At 44.4% G+C, this 18,605-nt stretch overlaps 3 long non-coding RNA genes across 3 annotated transcripts; all 3 read left to right on the plus strand.

The window, feature by feature from the left end:
• Nucleotides 1-5,261: 5,261 nt before the first annotated feature.
• On the plus strand, nucleotides 5,262-7,819 carry LOC309366225. The gene is made up of 2 exons (XR_014166592.1): nucleotides 5,262-5,421; nucleotides 7,557-7,819. It is a non-coding gene; the product is annotated as an uncharacterized lncRNA (long non-coding RNA).
• A 2,057-nt stretch (nucleotides 7,820-9,876) lies between these two features.
• On the plus strand, nucleotides 9,877-11,227 carry LOC309366226. The gene is made up of 2 exons (XR_014166593.1): nucleotides 9,877-10,180; nucleotides 10,965-11,227. It is a non-coding gene; the product is annotated as an uncharacterized lncRNA (long non-coding RNA).
• Nucleotides 11,228-13,301: 2,074 nt separating this feature from the next.
• Nucleotides 13,302-15,761, plus strand: LOC309366224. Its single transcript, XR_014166591.1, has 2 exons — nucleotides 13,302-13,569; nucleotides 15,505-15,761. It is a non-coding gene; the product is annotated as an uncharacterized lncRNA (long non-coding RNA).
• The last annotated feature ends 2,844 nt before the right edge of the window (nucleotides 15,762-18,605 follow it).

Raw genomic sequence — 18,605 nt, forward strand, 5'->3', positions numbered from 1 at the left:
GCAGGTTTGCATGGCAGTAGGACAAGGATAAATTCCTCATTCCGCCTCAGCCTTCACTGATTGAATAGGACTCCGTTGTGGCTGGGAAATGCCCCAACTCCCTTATTGAGAACCATCCAGCATTGAACTCCGTCATGGGGCAAGCCAAGCATCCAGGCTATTGCTTGATGACTGGAGTGGAAGATTGCAGCCAGGCAGATGTTTCAACCTGAGCTTAGGGTGTGCCAAAGCTAATCCTTCCCATCAGGGTCCCCTCATTACTATCCTGATTCAGCCCTATGCCATTTTTGCCACAAGGAGTTACTGTGACACCGCAGCTCAACTACCACCATACTGTTAATACTGGGGTGTGGGACATGCCCAAGTGACTCAATTGGGTAGCAGTTGGGGGGTCATCTTCCTCAGTTCCAGGGGGGTTAAGTTGGATTTTTATAAAGGGAACTCTATATAACCCTACCCTCAAGTGATGGGAACCTAAGTCCTGCACAGGACTTCTGCAATCATGGGATAGCTACACCAGTCACATAGACATTTTACTTGATTGTAGTTCCAACACACTATTGTGATGGGCTGACGCTCCAAGTGTCCCTATTTTCCAGGGTAGTCCCTGATTTAGAGAAGCCCTTTCAGTTTCTGATTTGATCCCGGAATGTCCCTCTTCTCCTCAGGACGTCCCTATTTTCATTAGAGAAATGTTGGAGGGTTTGAAGTTATGCGACTTCACCAGCCAAGGAGATAAGTAACTAGACAAATCTTTAGTTACAGGTAGGTAGCTGTGTTGGTCTGCCGTTGTCGAAACAAAATAAACAAAATAAAACAAAATTTTAAAAATCCTTCCAGTAGCACCTTAGAGACCAACCAAGTTTGTTATTGGTATGAGCTTTCGTGTGCATGCACACTTCTTCAGGCATTTTCATATACAAATCTTTAGAAGACATCTGAAGGCAGCCCTGTATGGGGACATTTTTAAATGTTTAATGCTTTAAAAGGGAAAGGGAAAGGGACCCCTGACCATTAGGTCCAGTCGTGACCGACTCAGGGGTTGCGGTGCTCATCTCGCTTTATTGGCCGAGGGAGCTGGCGTACAGCTTCGGGGTCATGTGGCTAGCATGACTAAGCCACTTCTGGCGAACCAGAGCAGCACACGAAAACAGTGCCACCTGCTTCCCCTTGTTTAATGCTTTCTTATGTTTCTATATGTGTTGGAAGCTGCTCAGAGTGGCTGGGGCAGCCCAGTCAGATGGACATCATCATCATCATCATCATCATCATTATTATTATTATTATTGAATCGGACACCCCTATTTTCATTTGTGAAATATTGGAGGGGTGGGTCACAGTATGGGGGGTCTAACCTGGGCTGTCTTGCCTTTCTAAGACAGTCCAGTGGGCCATATGGGGAAGAAGACTGCCACAGGCCAGAAACATTAAAGAGGGTGGCTGCCATCCACCTGCCTCCCCAGTAGAGAAGGCCATATCATGCCTTACAGCTCCAGAAAGTGCTGCCAAGAGAAAGGTTTGTCCTGACTGCATCTTGCAAGATCCCTCTAGAGCCTAAGAAGGATATGGGATATGACCGCCACACCACTTTCCAGACACTGTGTCCTGAGGGTGGGGGGAGGCATTACACACAGTCACCTGAAGGAGCGTCTCCACCTCCATCGTTCTGCCTGGACACCAAGGTCCAGCACCAAGGGCCTTCTGGTGGTTTCCTCGCTGCAAGAAGCCAAGTTACAGGGAACCAGGCAGAGGGCCTTCTCGCTAGTGGCATCCGCCCTGTGGAATGCCCTCCCACCAGATGGCAAAGAGAAAAACAACTACCAGACTTTTAGAAGACATCTGAAGGCAGCCCTGTTTAGGGAAGCTTTTAATGTTTAATAGGTTATTGTATTTTGGTGTTCTGTTGGAAGCCGCCCAGAGTGGCCCGATGGGTGGGGTATAAATAATAAATTATTATTATTATTATTATTATTATTATTATTATTATTATTATGCACAGAACAACGCTTATGATATTGGCAGTTTTATTTCCCACTGCTTCCCTACAATGCCTAGCTCAGAATTTGCATTTTTCACAGACTGGGTGAACATCTTGCTTGAGAAATCTACCATGACCCCAAGGTCTTGTTCCTGGTCAGGCACCACCAATGGACCACCCTATGGCCATCTGTTTGAAACTAATATCCTTTTGCCACTTTGCATTTGCTCACATTGCATTTGCTCACTTTCCCATTTTGTCACCCATTCATTTAGTTTGGAGAGGTCCTTTTGGAGCTCTTCGCAATCCCCCTTTGTCCTGACTGCTGGCAGGTGGGGCAAATGTCCCTATGTCCCAATCCATTTCCAGGCCTTTCACCGTAAGTATAATAATAATAATAATAATAATAATAATAATAATAATAATAATAATTTTTATTTATACCCCGCCCTTCCCAGTTCAAAAACCAGGCTCAGGGCAGTTAACAACAAAATCAAAATACTTTAAAACACTTAATTATAAAAGCTGCATAAAATACAGTATAAAAACATGAATAACAATAAAATTAAAAAATCAATTAGATAATCCCTAGGGCTAGCTGGCTGAATTGGTCCTACTTGTTACAGCGAAGAGGCCAGGGGAAAATTAGCTGTGGGGTCTCAGAGTGGGTGATCTTCCTAAAAGGGGAGGGGGAAGGAAGAGAAGGGAAATAAAAGAGCTGGAGGCAGGTTTGCAAAGACGTGTGGGTGTCCTTGGAGCATCGTATTGTGGAACATGGGAGATGGCTTTATCCAGAGTCAGACCGCTGATTCATCTAGCTCAGGTTTGTCTGCACTGAATGGCAGCATCTCTCCACCATTTCAGACAGGCATCCTTTTCCAGTAAAACCTAGAGATGAACTTTCTGCATGCCAAGCATATGCTCTGTCCTTGAGGAAAGGCCCTTCTCTTGGCAGGCTGTTCTTGCAGCAGCAGGCAGCCGCAGTGCAGGAGGTCATCCGGGAAATAAAGTCCTTTGCATCCACTCTTCCTGTAACTGTCATAAAAAAAGGATATTTGAACTTCATTATTTCCATTTCAACGAGCGAATATTGGGGCAATTCAAACAATTTATAAATGAGTGGTAAATAGTCTTTGCAGCTGGAGAGCGGGTGTGCTGTTCTGGGTCAACATAGGAGTGAGATCTAGCCCAAGGACAAGCTTGTTTCCTCCTGCTCCAGAGGGCAGGACTCAAACCAATGGCTTCAAGTTACAACAAAGGAGATACCAACCCAACTTCAGGAAGAACTGTCTGACAGTAAGGTCTGTCAGTGGTATGGTGTCCCTCAGGAGGTGGTGGACTCAGTGGTGGAGGAAGGGGGGGTGCGGGCCACCCCAAGTGTCATCACGGGGGTGGGCAGTGACAAAATGACAAAAATATGAGGATTTTATTTTTTAAAAAATGGACTCAAGAAACTTTTTAGTTCAGTCAACAAACGTAACAAAATGTGGCTGGCACTGGGCGCCACACTGTGGGGGCCGGAACTTCTTTGGCGATCACTCATAGCCGAGTAAGATTGTCTTCCATAGGCACAGTTTTAACAATGAGTCCATAAGTTGCTGTGGAGGCCAATTCTGGACCCACACATCCTTCCACAGTGGGGGCATTTGTTCCCAGGCTGGAATTGATCACGGTGAGGGTTTGCCAAGCGTGCTTTCTTCTTAGCACATTTCTCCCTTTCATCCTGAGTTTGAGCATCTTCAAAGCCCATGACACCTTTGGGAAAGGCTGTTCTCCAATTGGAGCACTTGCAGGCCAGTGTTTCCCAGTTGTCAGTGTTTATACTACATTGTTTTAGATTTGCCTTGAGAGAGTCTTTAAACCGCTTTTGTTGACCACCAGCATTACACTTTCCATTTTTAAGTTCGGAATAGAGTAGTTGCTTTGGAAGATGATCATCAGGCATCCACACAACATGACCAGCGGAATGAGGAATATATCCTTGTCCTACTGCCATGCTAAACCTGCTTGTGTCTGATAGACTTAGGTTCCCATGCTTTGGAGGTAGGGTTATATAGAGTTCCCTCCATAAAAATCCACCTTAACCCCCCCTGGAATCGAGTAAGATGATCCCCCAACTGCTACCCAAGTGAGTCACTTGGGCATGTCCCACACCCCAGTATTAACAGTATGGTGGTAGTTGAGCTGTGGTGTCACAGTAACTCCTTGTGGCGAAAATGGCACAGGGTAGAATCAGCATAGTAATGAGTGGCCCCTGATGGGATGGATTAGAATCATAGAATCATAGAGTTAGAAGAGACCACAAGGGCCATCGAGTCCAACCCCCTGCCAAGCAGGAAACACCATCAGAGCACACCCTAAGCTCAGGTTGAAACATCTGTGGAATCTTCCACTCCAGTCATCAAGCAATAGCCTGGATGCTTGGCTTGCCCCATGACAGCGTTCAATGCTGAGTGGTTCTCAACGAAGGAGTTGGGGCATTTCCCAGCCACAACGGAGTCCCATTCAATCAGTGAAGGCTGAGGCGGAATGAGGAATTTATCCTTGTCCTACTGCCATGCAAACCTGCTTGTGTCTGATAGTCTGTGAAGTTTTGGACAGTTTTGACCCAACACCTCGTGTCCTGTTTCAGTGCTTTCACCACTCTCAAGGGGCCACAGAATTCACCTGCTTGTACAAGGCCATTATGCAGGTCTATGCTGTCCAGTCAAAGGCAACTATGGGGTGCAACGCTCATTTTGCATTTCAGGCTGAGGGAGCCCCTTCCAATTCTTTGAAGTCTATCTTCAAGGTTCTTGGGACCAAACTACCTTCTGGACTTTCTGATTCCTAATGTTCCACTTCACTCACTGGTTTCTTTTGATAAGGCACTTTTACCCTTTGGTGCTTCGCTGATATTGTTGCATGATTGTGGGCTTTTAATTCCCTACTCCACTGCAGTCCAGTTCATAGCCATTTAAATAAATGCCCCCAGCTCCTATCTTATTGCATATACTATTTGACAACTGCATAAAGCCATCAGATTAAGATGTTTGGGGTGATGCATTTATTCTTGGTCCTCCACTGTGTTGCAAAGGATCACCATGACTATAATTGCCCAATAATCAGCAAATACTCCCACATGATTTACTATCCAGGTGGGGTTTTGACAGATGTTGCAGGATGTTTGCCCTGAGGCTATTCATTCCACAACTGAGAAGTTTACTGGTCATAAATTCGCTGGCCCACTGCCACAAAATTCCGTATAAATAAAGGGTTTCTGCAATCTCGTCCTTCAACCATTCTTCAGCCTTGCTGTTCTCTCCTCCAATTCTGAGATCTCAGCCAATTGTGCACCATGAAGACTGCTTTCGTTCTCTTGGCTTTGGCCTTCTTGGTTTTCCAGGCAACGGCTAAGCCAAATCCTGATGTTTTAGCAGAAGATGATGCCCAAATGCCAGCGGGTGAGTAGAATTAAGCAAATACTTATCCCTCCCCCCCTTTCTCTTTCTTTCCCCTCCTCTTGCAATAGTGTGTTCATATCATTGTGGTTCCTTCACCTTTCCAATTTGTTTCTTTTCTCATGCCCTCATTCTCCTGCATCTGCTGGCTTCTACCACTAGGTCTAGAGTTGAAGGGCATCATGCAAGGTCCCACAGATTCTTACCTTAGCTGTTTCCAGAATCCTGTCTCTTCACCCAGGCAAGAGTCAGTTAATTTGCACACAGGCACAGTATATACACAAGAGCAATTTGGCCACCACTTTTGTTTAGACATATCAGCATCACTACTGGTTCTGAAGGAAAGATGCTGCCACTTTCTAACTTCTCAGTCACTCACCAAACACCCAGGATTTGCCTTGCAACCACATTCTGAATGTCAGATATGAGCCCTAAAGCCTTTGAGAGAGCTACAGAGGACACAGGATGACATGTGTTATCTAAAACGAGTCTTGGGAGCCTTTGGCTCATGGGTCAAATTAGACCCATCAGGGATTCTAATTTGGGCCCAAAGTCTGTTTTCATCCAGTCATGGCTCCCTGCCCCACACCTGACTTCATATAACATTAGGTGTGGGGCAAGTAAAGCCGCAGTGGCAAAGGAACAACTAGGAATCTGGTCCTGATTTTACCTCTACAAATGAGGACTTTGGCACCTTTTAGTTTTTGCACCAAATGCAAATCCCATTGGGATTAGTTTCACTCGAGAACTCCTAGTCAGAGCTACGAAGTAAAGAGGACTCCTGAAAGGAGGGGCTTGCTTTCTGGCCTGCTTTCTACAGGAATCTTTGTAGCCATGAGCAAGGGACACAGGTGATGCTGTGGTTTAAACCACTGAGCCTCTCGGCCTTGCCACAGCCATCCGCAAGCTAGATCAATGAGATGCAGCACTGTTTTTTTTGCGCAGCTCTCCCCAAGCTAGAAAAGCGAGATGGAGCGCTGTTTTTTGGTGCAGCCATCCCCAAGCTAGAACAGCGAGATGGAGTGCTGGTTTTTTGCGCAGCCATCTCCAAGCTAGAACAGCGAGATGGAGCGCTGTGCAGCGCTCCGTCTCGCTGTTCTGGCTTCGGGGACAGCCTTTGAAGCCTCCGCAGGGCAGCGGGGTGAAGGCACCCTGCTGCCCTGCGGAGGTTGTGCGCAGCTAACCCCGAAGCCTTTGGAGCACAGTGCGAGTTCCCGCTGCGCTCCAAAGGCTTCAGGGATAGCCACCCAAAGCCTTTAGAGCGCAGCGGGAACTAGCGCTGTGTTCCAAAGGCTTCGGGTTCCTTTGCTGTAGCCAGGAGAGTCTTGCTGCATTCCAAAGGCTTCAGGCAAGTATCCCTGAAGCCTTTGGAGCACAGCCAGAACTCACATTGTGCTCCAAAGGCTTTGGGGTTAGCTGCGCACAGCCTCTGCCCCCTCTTGCTTTCCAGGCTTCAGCGAAAGCAACTTGTAGCCTCCAGAGCGCAGAGGGAGTGCTCCCTCTGAGCTTTGGAGGCTTTGCTTTGCTTTCGCTGAAGCCAAGGAGCCTGCATTCGCTCCATAGGACGCACAAACATTTCCCCTTAATTTTTGGAGGGGAGAAAGTGTGTCCTATAGAGCAAAAAATACGGTATATTATGCTCTAATTTGGAAAACCTTACAGAAAAGGAGTGTCCGCTATGTTAAAATGAGATAAGACTAAGCTAAGCACGTGGGTGGTGCCGTGGGTAAAACCTCAGCGCTTAGGACTTGCCGATTGCATGGTCGGCGGTTCGAATCCCCGCAGCGGGGTGCGCTCCCGTCGTTCGGTCCCAGCGCCTGCCAACCTAGCAGTTCGAAAGCACCCCTGGGTGCAAGTAGATAAATAGGGACCGCTTACCAGCAGGAAGATAAACGGCGTTCCATGTGCTGTGCTGGCTCGCCAGATGCAGCTTGTCACGCTGGCCACGTGACCCGGAAGTGTCTGCAGACAGCGCTGGCTCCCGGCCTCTAGAGTGAGATGAGCGCACAACCCTAGAGTCTGTCAAGACTGGCCCGTACGGGCAGGGGTACCTTTACCTTTACCTTTAAGCCAAAGAGAGGAGAACTACCTGATAAACATGTTAAAGGTCTCTAGCCTTTTCTTTTTTTTTCCTGCAGAAGGTGTTCCCCGCCCAAGAAATGCCATGGTATGCAATGCTATGGGGGGAAATTGCCGCCCCGGGTGCTATGCCAATGAGAAGTCTATTGGAAAATGCTTTGCAAATATGTGTTGCTGTGTGGGATTCCAGTAGAGAGCCAGCTCAAGGGAGATGCAAGGCAGACCAACAGCGTACGATCGGAACAGAGGAAGAATCCACCTCCCAATCAAGAAGGATTAATGCTAACCCTCTTTTTTTGATTAAAACTGAGTTTGCTTCCAATTCAGTGGCTATCTAGCATTTTATTCTTCCTTGAAGCATTTGATCACTTCTAGTTATCACTAGCACTAAACTACCATTGTTGCTGTAACTACTACTACAAACTCTCCTCGTGCCCCCCAATTATCTGAAACAGTCACAATTTTCTTGATTTCCTGATTTGATTTATTATACAGTGGTACCTCTGGATGCGAACGGGATCCGTGCCCGAGCCCCGTACGCATCGAGAAGCAAACGTAACTAGCGACGGCATGTCTGCGCACGTGCACAGCGCTTTTAGCCGCTTCTGCGCATGGCATCATTTTGAGCGTCTGCGCATGCGCAAGTGGCGAAACCCATGACTTCCAGGTTGCTGCAGAGTGCAACTTGAACGCGCTCATCCCGAAGCAAATTCAACCCAAGGTATGATTGTCTTTCTATGCCACTTTTCATTCAGAGGAATCACAAAAAGCTAATAAATAAACAAATAACAACAACAACATTTATTATTTATATACTATCAATCTGACTGGGTTGTCCCAGCCACTGTGAGTGGCTTCCAATTAATTGAAACATGGTGAGACATTAAACATTAAAAACCTTCCTGTGCAGGGAAATAATAGATTGTAAGCTGATAATGGAACATGACAAATATCACTTAAATCATATAGAACATTCAACAAATCATCAGTAAAACAATTATAGGTTAAAGGACTATTAGCAAAACAACTAAAAAAATAAGCAAAGCAGCACAACTACAACAAAAGTTATATTATGGGATTCACAAAGTGTTACAGCATTCATAACCAATAAAGCAATCTTAACGAGGAAAAAATAGCAACCAAAAAATAAACTAAGCACTGTTGAATTCATACACTCTTCTCAACTCTCATGACTCATAATATTCCGCTCATTAAAATACACATCTTTAAAAATGTTTGTTTAGGTGTTTCTATACCACTATGTCATAAAATAAAAAATGATAGGACTCAACCCAATGCTTTCAAGTTTCAATAAAAGAGAACTCGACTAAGCATTATTTCTGAGAGCAAGAGCAGTTCAACAGTGGAACGGTCTCCCTTGGGAGGTAGTGGACCCTCCTTCCTTCAAGGTTTTCAAGCAGAGGTTGGATGGCCACCTGTCATGGATGCTTCAGCTGAGAATCCTGCACCGCAGGGGGTGGGACTAGCTGACCCTCGGGGTCCCTTCTGTCTCTATAATTCTACGATTCTATAAGGATAAAACCCAGGTAGTGGGGGGGGGGGAGTTGTCAGGAGCTAGGCCTACACTCAAGTAGAACCTTTAAGCAGAGATTGGATGGCCAAACTTTCCAATACAGTATTTATTCCTAGGAGATCTTTCACAAACCTGGCCATATTCCTATAGTGGTTAAGAGTGGTAGACTCTTGGTGTTCTGACTTCTGGGATAGCTGTGCAGCCTACATTGGCTCCATAAGACGCGCACACATTTCCCCTTACTTTTTAGGAGGGAAAAAGTGAGTCTTATAGAGCAAAAAATACGGTAAATGGGGTGTGCATGCTGTGCCATGTGATCGATTATACAGACAGGGACTTACCTGGACCCCCACATTGTTTTATTCAAGTTAGAATAAAATTTAGAAAAGGGTGTGTCAGCTGACTGATGGAGAGATGAACAGGCAAATATTTGGAGAGCGAGAGGGTTATTAGAAATAGAGTGGTACCTCGGGTTAAGAACTTAATTCGATCTGGAGGTCCATTTTTAACCTGAAACTGTTCTTAACCTGGGGTACCACTTTAGCTAATGGGGCCTCCCACTGCCGCTGTCGCCACACCACCACTACACAATTTTTGTTCTCATCCTGAAGCAAAGTTCTTAACCCAAGGTACTATTTCTGGGTTAGCGGAGTCTGTAACCTGAAGGGACTGTAACCTGAAGCGTCTGTAACCTGAGGTACCACTGTAGTGCAAATGCAAAGATTGCAACATTGGTCAAAGGTCTACAGATTGGGGCAACATCAAAGAGAACTGTGTTGCTAAGGATGAAGTAATCTCAAATTCACCCTTATCTCACACCCTTATCTAGAGTGCTACTTCAAAAACAATGGAACCCGTCCCATTAGGGCAGCCATCTTGGCTTCCCACCTGCATATATAGGCAAGAACTCTGTGAAGGCATCACATTTGCTAGTTCATCCTTGGGAGTCTTTTCAGCAGCACACAACAAGTCTTAGAAGAATCATGAAGTTTGTCTGTCTTTTCTTTGCCGTGGTCTTCCTTGGGATTGCCCAGTCTGATGAAGCCGATGAGCAAAAGCAATGGAGAAAGCACTTGGAAGACTTGCGTGGCCTTCAGGGCCAAGTCCCAGCTTTGCCAGCTGACTATGATGAAGCTTTGAAGGATGAAGGTAATTGTAGCATACATAGGAGATTGCAACATACATGGTGGGCAGGACAGGATTTCATCGGGAGGTTTTCAATCTTTCATTGAACTCCATTAGAAATACTTCGCTTTGGGTGAATCACACATTAATGGCAGTGTTTTCAATGGTGATCAGTAGGCTGTACATGCTCTTAGCCATGGTCTGTTTTTCTATGTGCAAAAAAGGGAGAGAGAGAGAGAGAGAGAGAGAGAGAGAGAGAGAGAGAGAGAGAGAGAGAGAGAGAGAGAGAGAGAGAGAGAGAGAATAGAATAAAATAAAATACTGGGGTAAAGGATGTCTAAATATGCACATATGAATGAAAACAGCCTATTCATAAAACAGCTCTGAGGGCCTTCTGGCAGTTCCCTCCTTGTACAAAGTGAGGTTACAGGGAACCAGGCAGAGGGCCTTCTTGGTAGTGGTGCCTGCGCTGTGGAATGTTCTCCCATCAGATGTCAAGGAAATAAACAACTATCTTACTTTTAGAAGACATCTGACGGCAGCCCTGTTTAGGGAATTTTTAATGTTTAATGTTTTATTCTTATTTTAATATTCTGTTGGGAGCCACCCAAAGTGTGTGGGGAAACCCAGCCAGATAGGCAGGGTATTAATAAATTATTATTATTATTATTATTATTATTATTATTATTATTATTATTATTATACAATGGGTATCATATTGTGTAAAACTGCTTTCACAGATTTTTTTTTTTGCTTTACTTGCAAATATGTGTTAAGGTCTCTGGCGTTTTCTATTTTTTTCCTGCAGAACATGTTCCCCGCCCAAGAAATGCATTGGCATGCAATACTATGGGGGGAAATTGCCGCCCCGGATGCCATGCCAATGAGAAGTCTGTTGGAAAATGCTTTGCAAGTATTTATTGCTGTGTGGCATACCAGTAGAGAGCCTGCTCAAGAGAGATGCAAGGAAGACCAACAGCGTACGATCAGAACAGAGGAAGAATCCACCTCCCAATCAAGATGGATTAATGCTAAACCTCTTTTGTCGATTAAAACTGAGTTTGCTTCCAATTCTGTGGCTATCTGGTATTTTATTCTTCCTCAAAGCATTCGATCACTTATAGCTATCACTAGCACCGAACTACCACTACTACTAGAAACTCCCTCAGTGCCCCCAATTCTCTGAAACAGTCTCAATTTTCTAGATTTCTTGATTTGAGTCATTCTATTTCTAGGCCACTTTTCATTCACAGAAATCACAAAAAACTAAATAATAATAATATTTATTATTTATATACTGTCAATCTGACTGGGTTGCCCCAGCCACTCTGAGCGGCTTCCAAAAAATTGAAACACGGTGAGACATCAAACATTAAAATCTTCCCTATGCAGGGAAATAATATATTGCAAACAATAAATAATAATGGTGCAATGGAACATGACAAATATCACTTAAATCATATAGGACAATCAACAAATCATCAGTAAAACAACTACAGGCTATAAAGCACTATTAGCAAAAAAACTAAAAAAAAGTAAGCAAAGCAGCACAATTACAACAAAAGCTATATTATGGGATTCATAAAGTATTACAGCATTCATAACCAATAAAGCAATCTTAGCAACGAGGAAAAAATAGCAATCAAAAAATAAACTAAGCACTGTTGAATTCTTACACTCTTCTCAACTCTCATGACTCATAATATTCCGCTCATTAAAATACGCATCTTTAAAAATGTTTGTTTCCATACCACTATGTCATAAAATAAAACATGGTAGGACTCAACCCAATGCCTTCAAGTCACAAGACAAGAGAACTCGACTAAGCATTATTTCTCAGAGCAAGAGCAGTTCAACAGTGGAACGGTCTCCCTTGGGAGGTAGTGGACCCTCCCTTCTTTCAAGGTTTTTAAGCAGAGATTGGATGACCAAATTTTCCAATACAGCATTTATTCCTAGGAGATCTTTTCACCAACCTGTTCCTTTGAACAGCATCCTCCTTTTTAATGTGGTGTCCAGAACAAGACACAGTACCAAAGTTGCGTGTACAATTTGTGTAGAACAAAGTGAATCTATGTAAATCCAGAACAAGACACAGTGCTCAAGTTGTGTAGAACGGAGTGAAACTACAACCATTCATGATTTGGATGTTGTGCTTCTGTTACTGCAGCCTGAGATTAGACTATTTTAGCCAGCAATCTCTGGCACCTGTTCAGCTAAGACAACTGGAAAATCTGACCTGTGCTGCTGCTGATTCAAGCTTCCCTGATCCTGATCATGCATGTGTTTCTTTTTTCTTTTGTACGTTAAAAACAATCTTTTACATTTCTAGCTTGATTTTGCACTTGTAGCAGCTCCTGTTGAAGCACCCAGTGCCAGCCTTGCCCCCCAGCCTTTTCCCCAGAGCACAGAACCATCACAACAAATATTGTTTAGCAGATTATGGCAAGGACATGGGAGCCAACTCCTAGGGGCCAAGGGTTTTTTTGACCCCCCACAATAAAATATTTAAGGGGGCTGGGTCCCCCAAAGTTAAAGGGCATTTGTAATTAAATGGGGTGTGCGCGCTGTGCCATGTGATCGATTATACAGAGCGGGACTTACCTGGGACCCCACATTGTTTCATTCAAGTTAGAATAAAATTTAGAAAAGGGTGTGTCAGCTGACTGATGGAGAGATGAACAGGCAAATATTTGGAGAGCGAGAGGGTTATTAGAAATAGAGTGGTACCTCGGGTTAAGAACTTAATTCGATCCGGAGGTCCATTTTTAACCTGAAACTGTTCTTAAACTGGGGTACCACTTTAGCTAATGGGGCCTCCCACTGCCACTGCCGCCACACCACCTCTACACAATTTTTGTTCTCATCCTGAAGCAAAGTTCTTAACCCAAGGTATTATTTCTGGGTTAGCGGAGTCTGTAACCTGAAGGGTCTGTAACCTGAAGCGTCTGTAACCTGAGGTACTACCGTAGTGCAAATGCAAAGATTGCAACATTGGTCAAAGGTCTACAGATTGGGGACAACATCAAAGAGAACTGTGTTGCTAAGGATGAAGTAATCTCAAATTCACCCTTATCTCACACCCTTATCTAGAGTGCTACTTCAAAAACAATGGAACCCGTCCCATTAGGGCAGCCATCTTGGCTTCCCACCTGCATATATAGGCAAGAACTCTGTGAAGGCATCACATTTGCTAGTTCATCCTTGGGAGTCTTTTCAGCAGCACACAACAAGTCTTAGAAGAATCATGAAGTTTGTCTGTCTTTTCTTTGCCGTGGTCTTCCTTGGGATTGCCCAGTCTGATGAAGCCGATGACCAGAAGCAATGGAGAAAGCCCTTGGAAGACTTGCGTGGCCTTCAGGGCCAAGACCCAGCTTTGCCAGCTGACTATGACGAAGCTTTGAAGGATGAAGGTAACTGTAGCATACATAGCAGATTGCAACATACATGGTGGGCAGGGCAGGATTTCATCGGGAGGTTTTCAATCTTTCATTGAACTCCATTAGAAATACTTCTCTTTGGGTGAATCACACACTAATGGCAGTGTTTTCAATGGTCATCAGTAGGCTGTACATGCTCTTAGCCATGGTCTATTTTTCTATGTGTGTGTGTGTGTGTGTGTGTGTGAGAGAGAGAGAGAGAGAGAGAGAGAGAGAGAGAGAGAGAGAGAGAGAGAGAGAGAAGAATAAAATACTGGGGTAAAGGATGTCCAAATATGCACATATGAATGAAAACAGCCTATTCATAAAACATCTCTGAGGGCCTTCTGGCAGTTCCCTCCCTGCGAGAAGTAAGGCTACAGGGAACCAGGCAGAGGGCCTTCTTGGTATTGGTGCCCGCCCTATGAAACACCCTCCCATCAGATGTCAAGGAAATATACAACTATCTGACTTTTAGAAGACATCTGAAGGCAGCCCTGTTTAGGGAAGTTTTTCATGTTTGATGTTTTATTGTGGTTTTAATATTCTGTTGTGAGCCACCCAGAGTGGCTGGTGAAACCCAGCCAGATAGGCAGGGTATGAATAATAACTAAAATAATTATAATTATACAATAGGTATTATATTATGTAAAACTGCTTTGTTAAAAATGTTTGGCTTTTCTTGAAAATATGTGTTTATTAGTAGGAAGTTGATTAATTTTCATGAGGGCTTTTTAAAATTAATATTTGCAAATGGAACTGTGGTCTAAACCACAGAGCCTAGTGCTTGCCGATGGGAACGTCAGCAGTTCGAATCCCCACAATGGGGTGAGCTCCCATTGCTCGGTCCCAGCTCCTGCCCACCTAGCAGTTCTAAAGCATGTCAAAGTGTGAGTAGATAAATAGGTACCACTCCAGTGGGAAGGTAATTGGCGCTTCTGTGCGCTGGTTTGGTTCGCCAGAAGCGGCTTAGTCATGCTGGCCACATGACCTGGATGCTGTACGCCGGCTCCCTCGGCCAATAAAGCGAGATGAGTGAAGCAACCCCAGAGTTGTCTGAGACTGGACTTAATTGTCAGGGTACCTTAACCTTTACCTTTACCTTTTGATAACAGATTAATACGCGAGTAGGATTTGAACTGTAATTGGCAGTAAAGCAATGTAGATATTAAGTAAGGATGAAGAAGGATGTTAGATATAATATGCAGCAGAATAAGGGGAAACAAGGAAACCATGGAGGGTTAGAGGGGAAGTCAGGGGTCCCTTTATAAATGTGCTGAATGGAACTTAATTATTTGTAGGTGGAGGGGTGAAAGAGAAACTGAAATTGACAGAGTCACCCACTGTTCATTGTTGGCAAGGGGCCAATAGCATGTTCATAGAGAAACAAAATCCCTAACTTCTCTGCAGGGTAGTCTTACCCAAACCTGTGTAGATTAGTACAGGGGTATAACCAGCAACACCTGTGTAGATGAGAGGAAGCTTTTGTTGTTATATCACCATCATTAATTTTATTTTTGTCAGACACTTTTCTCGCCTCATAATTCAAGTTACAGGTAGGTAGCTGTGTTGGTCTGCTGTAGTCAAATGAATTTTTTTATTTTGTTTCCAGTAGCACCTTAGAGACCAACTAAGTTTGTTATTGGTATGAGCTTTCGTGTGCATGCACACTTCTTCAGATTTTTTTATTTTCTCAGAACAGTTTACAGTAAAGCCAACTTGAAAGAAACCCCTATACAAATGAAAACCAGAGCTAAGAAAAAAGAGAAAAAGCTAGACGTATGGAGATGAAATATATCAGGCTTTAATTTGGAGAACGTTTATTTATTACAGAAAAGGAGTGTCCGCTATTTAAAACTAAGCTAAGCCCAAGAAACGAGTGATACCTAATAAGCATGTTAAAGTCTCTTGTTAATTTTTTTCCCCCAGAAGATGTTCCCCACCCAAAAAATCCCATCGTATGCATTACTATGGGGGGGAGATGCCGTCACAGGTGCGGTCAAAATGAGAAGTTGGTTGGACGATGCTTTTCAACTAGGTCCTGCTGTGTGCGTTTTCAGTAGAAAACATACTTGAGAGAGATGCAAGAGAGACCAACAGCATTTGATCGGAACAGAGAAAGAAACCAATCAAGATGAAATAATGCTGAATCATTTATTTTCAATTAAAATTGAGTTTGCATCCAATTCAGTGAATATATGGTCTTTCATTCTTCCTCAAAGCAATCACTCATCACTATCACTATCACTGAACTACCACTGCTGCTGTAACTACTTCTACAAACTCTCCCAATGCCCCAAATTACCCACAACACTCTGTTTTCTTGATTTTTTATTATATTTCTAGGTAGCTTTTCGTTCACATGAATCACAAAGCAAATAACAACTATAACAATAATAATAAGGCCTTATTTAAATGCCACCCACATGACTGGATTGTCCCAGCCACTCTGGACAGCTTCCAACAAATTAAAACACAGTAAGACATCAAACATTAAAAACTTCCTTATACAGGGAGCAAACGATTGCAAACGATATATATTGCAAACGATAAATAACAATGACTTAATAGAACACCACAAATGCCACTTAAATCATATAGAACAATTAACGATTCATCAGTAAAACAATTAGTCTCTAAAACACAATTCACAAAACAACCAAAAAAATAAAATAACCAAAGCTGCACAATTACAACAAAGGTTATATTATGGGATTCACAAAGTACTACAGCAGGGGTCAGCAAGGTTGGCCTTGCCTGGGCCAGTTCACTCCAGTGGAGATCCCTCTGTGGGCAGGATTGCACACGTGTGTCAGTGTGCGCGCCTGCGATTTCTGACGTCTGTGCAAATGCGATTTCTGTTGCCGCGGAAGCGAGTCCCCGCGTCGCGCTGAACAGGTTTAGTGCAGTGCGCGGGGACTTGCTGAGTGAGGGAGTCAGTTAGGGGGAAGCTCATGGGCCGTTTAAATGACCCCCATATGCCACACGTGGCCCATGGGCCTTAGGTTGCCTACCCCTGTACTACAGCATTCATAAGGCATACAGCAATCTTAAAAACACTAACAAAATAGGAATAAAAAAATAAACTAAGCACTGTTGAATTCATGCACTAATATTTCTCAGCCACTATTACTCAAAATCTTCCACTCTGTCCAGCTCATTAAAATACACATCCCCATCATGTGCATGGCAGGAACTCCTTTCTGAAGGTTTATTGGGTTGGATGTGGGGCAGCCGAGGTGAAACCAACCTCCCTCTGATGACAGACAAGGTGTCTCTCCCCCACATTTCTTTCTCTATTATTATTAATAATAATAAAATTTTATTTATATCCTGCCCTTCCCAGCTGAAGCCGGGCTCTGATCGGCTAACAACAGTTAAATGATACAACATTCTAAAATCATTTCATTATAAAATCAGTTCAAATCAGATTAATGGCAACCATTGGGCTAGAGTTCTGTGAGGATTGCCAAAGGAGGGGGTCAGGCTGCGCCTTGGCCAAAGGCCTGGTGGAACAGCTCTATCTTGCAGGCCCTGTGGAAAGATGTCGAGTCCCGCAGGGCACTGGAAACCTTCCTCCTTAGGAAGGCTCCAAGGGCTGGAGGGTGAGGCAAGGCAGGTGGGAAAAGATATTGCCTGATGGCCAGCACCAAGTTTCTCCCTCCTCACAGTACTTCCTCTTGTAATTATCCCAAGGAAAAGGTCACCCCAAATTCTCTTTTAGGGGTGTGTGTTTTTTGGGGGGGAGCAGGAGTAGCATCTTTTCGTTTTTTTAGAAAAGCATTTCTGTGCCACTGTATCATAAAATACAGGGTAGACTCAACCCAATGCCTTCAAAAGGAGAATCTGACGAAACATTATTTCTGACAAGAAGAGCTGTTTGACAGTAGAACGGTCTCCCTCATGAGGTAGTGGACTCTCCTTCCTTGGAGGTTTTCATGCAGAGGTGGGATGGCCATCAGTCATGGATGCTTTCGCGTTGAAGGGGGTTGGGCTAAATGACCCTTGGGGTCCCTTCCAAGGTAATATGAAACTACCTGTCAGGAGTGCTTGCAGGAGCCAGGCCCTGTGACTGGTAGGGCCTCACAGGACTGGGGGCTTCCTGAGTTTGGCCTGGAAGGGCAAAGCACTACTGCACAGGTGATGCTTGACAGAAGACTTGTAGCACCTGGTGGCAAGGGCCGGGAGGGGTATATAAGACCAGCATTTCCCTCTGGCTCTTTGCCATGGCAACATGCTACCCACCTAGCTGTGCTTTGGCTTCATGACTCTTGGATCCTTGGCTTCCTGACTCCTGGTTTCCTGACCCTCAGACTCTTGGCTTCCTAACTCCTGGTTTCTTGATTTGTGGACTCTTGGCCTTCTGACCCCTGGACCGTGGACCCTGGACTGCTGCTTCCTGCTTCCTGCCCTCTACTCCGGTCCTGATGTACAAAGCCGAGACTCTGACTGCCCGTAACCCAGACTGTGACACCACTGCTCAGTCAAGATTGATAAAGGCTTAATTCTTCCTTTTCAATTTAACTGATGTTTGGATCCAATTCACTGGGTATCTCAGAGCTTGGTGCTGATATCAACAAGGTTGGAGGTTTGATCTACTTCTGGGACAGCTGCCATATTCCTGTATTGCAGGGGGTTGGACTAGATGATCCTCAGGGTCCCTTCCAACTCTACAATTCTATGGTTCTAAGACTGTCCCCTCAGAAGTGCATCCCATTCAGTTACATGGGACTTATTCCTAAGTAAATATTGGTATTTCACTCTTCCTCAAAGCACTCTATCACCTCTAGTTGTCAGCCATAATGAACTGGGTATCTATGGGGTGTTAGGGGTGGGGTGATACCTCTGTTGTGAGACACATCTTGCTCCTTCTATGGTACTTTGTCCACCTTTGGTCCCCCTCAACTGCACTCAGCTCTCACCTGTGGATCCTTGAAGTTGTCAATATGTGCTGCCCCAGGATATGGCTTCGACTGGGTGGCCAAAGCAGGTGTCACTGTATCCGATGGGTCTCAAACCCTTGGTGAGAT

The sequence above is a fragment of the Podarcis melisellensis genome, assembly GCF_964234715.1.
Source record: "Podarcis melisellensis genome assembly, chromosome: 3".
In the NCBI taxonomy this organism is placed as follows: domain Eukaryota; kingdom Metazoa; phylum Chordata; class Lepidosauria; order Squamata; family Lacertidae; genus Podarcis; species Podarcis melisellensis.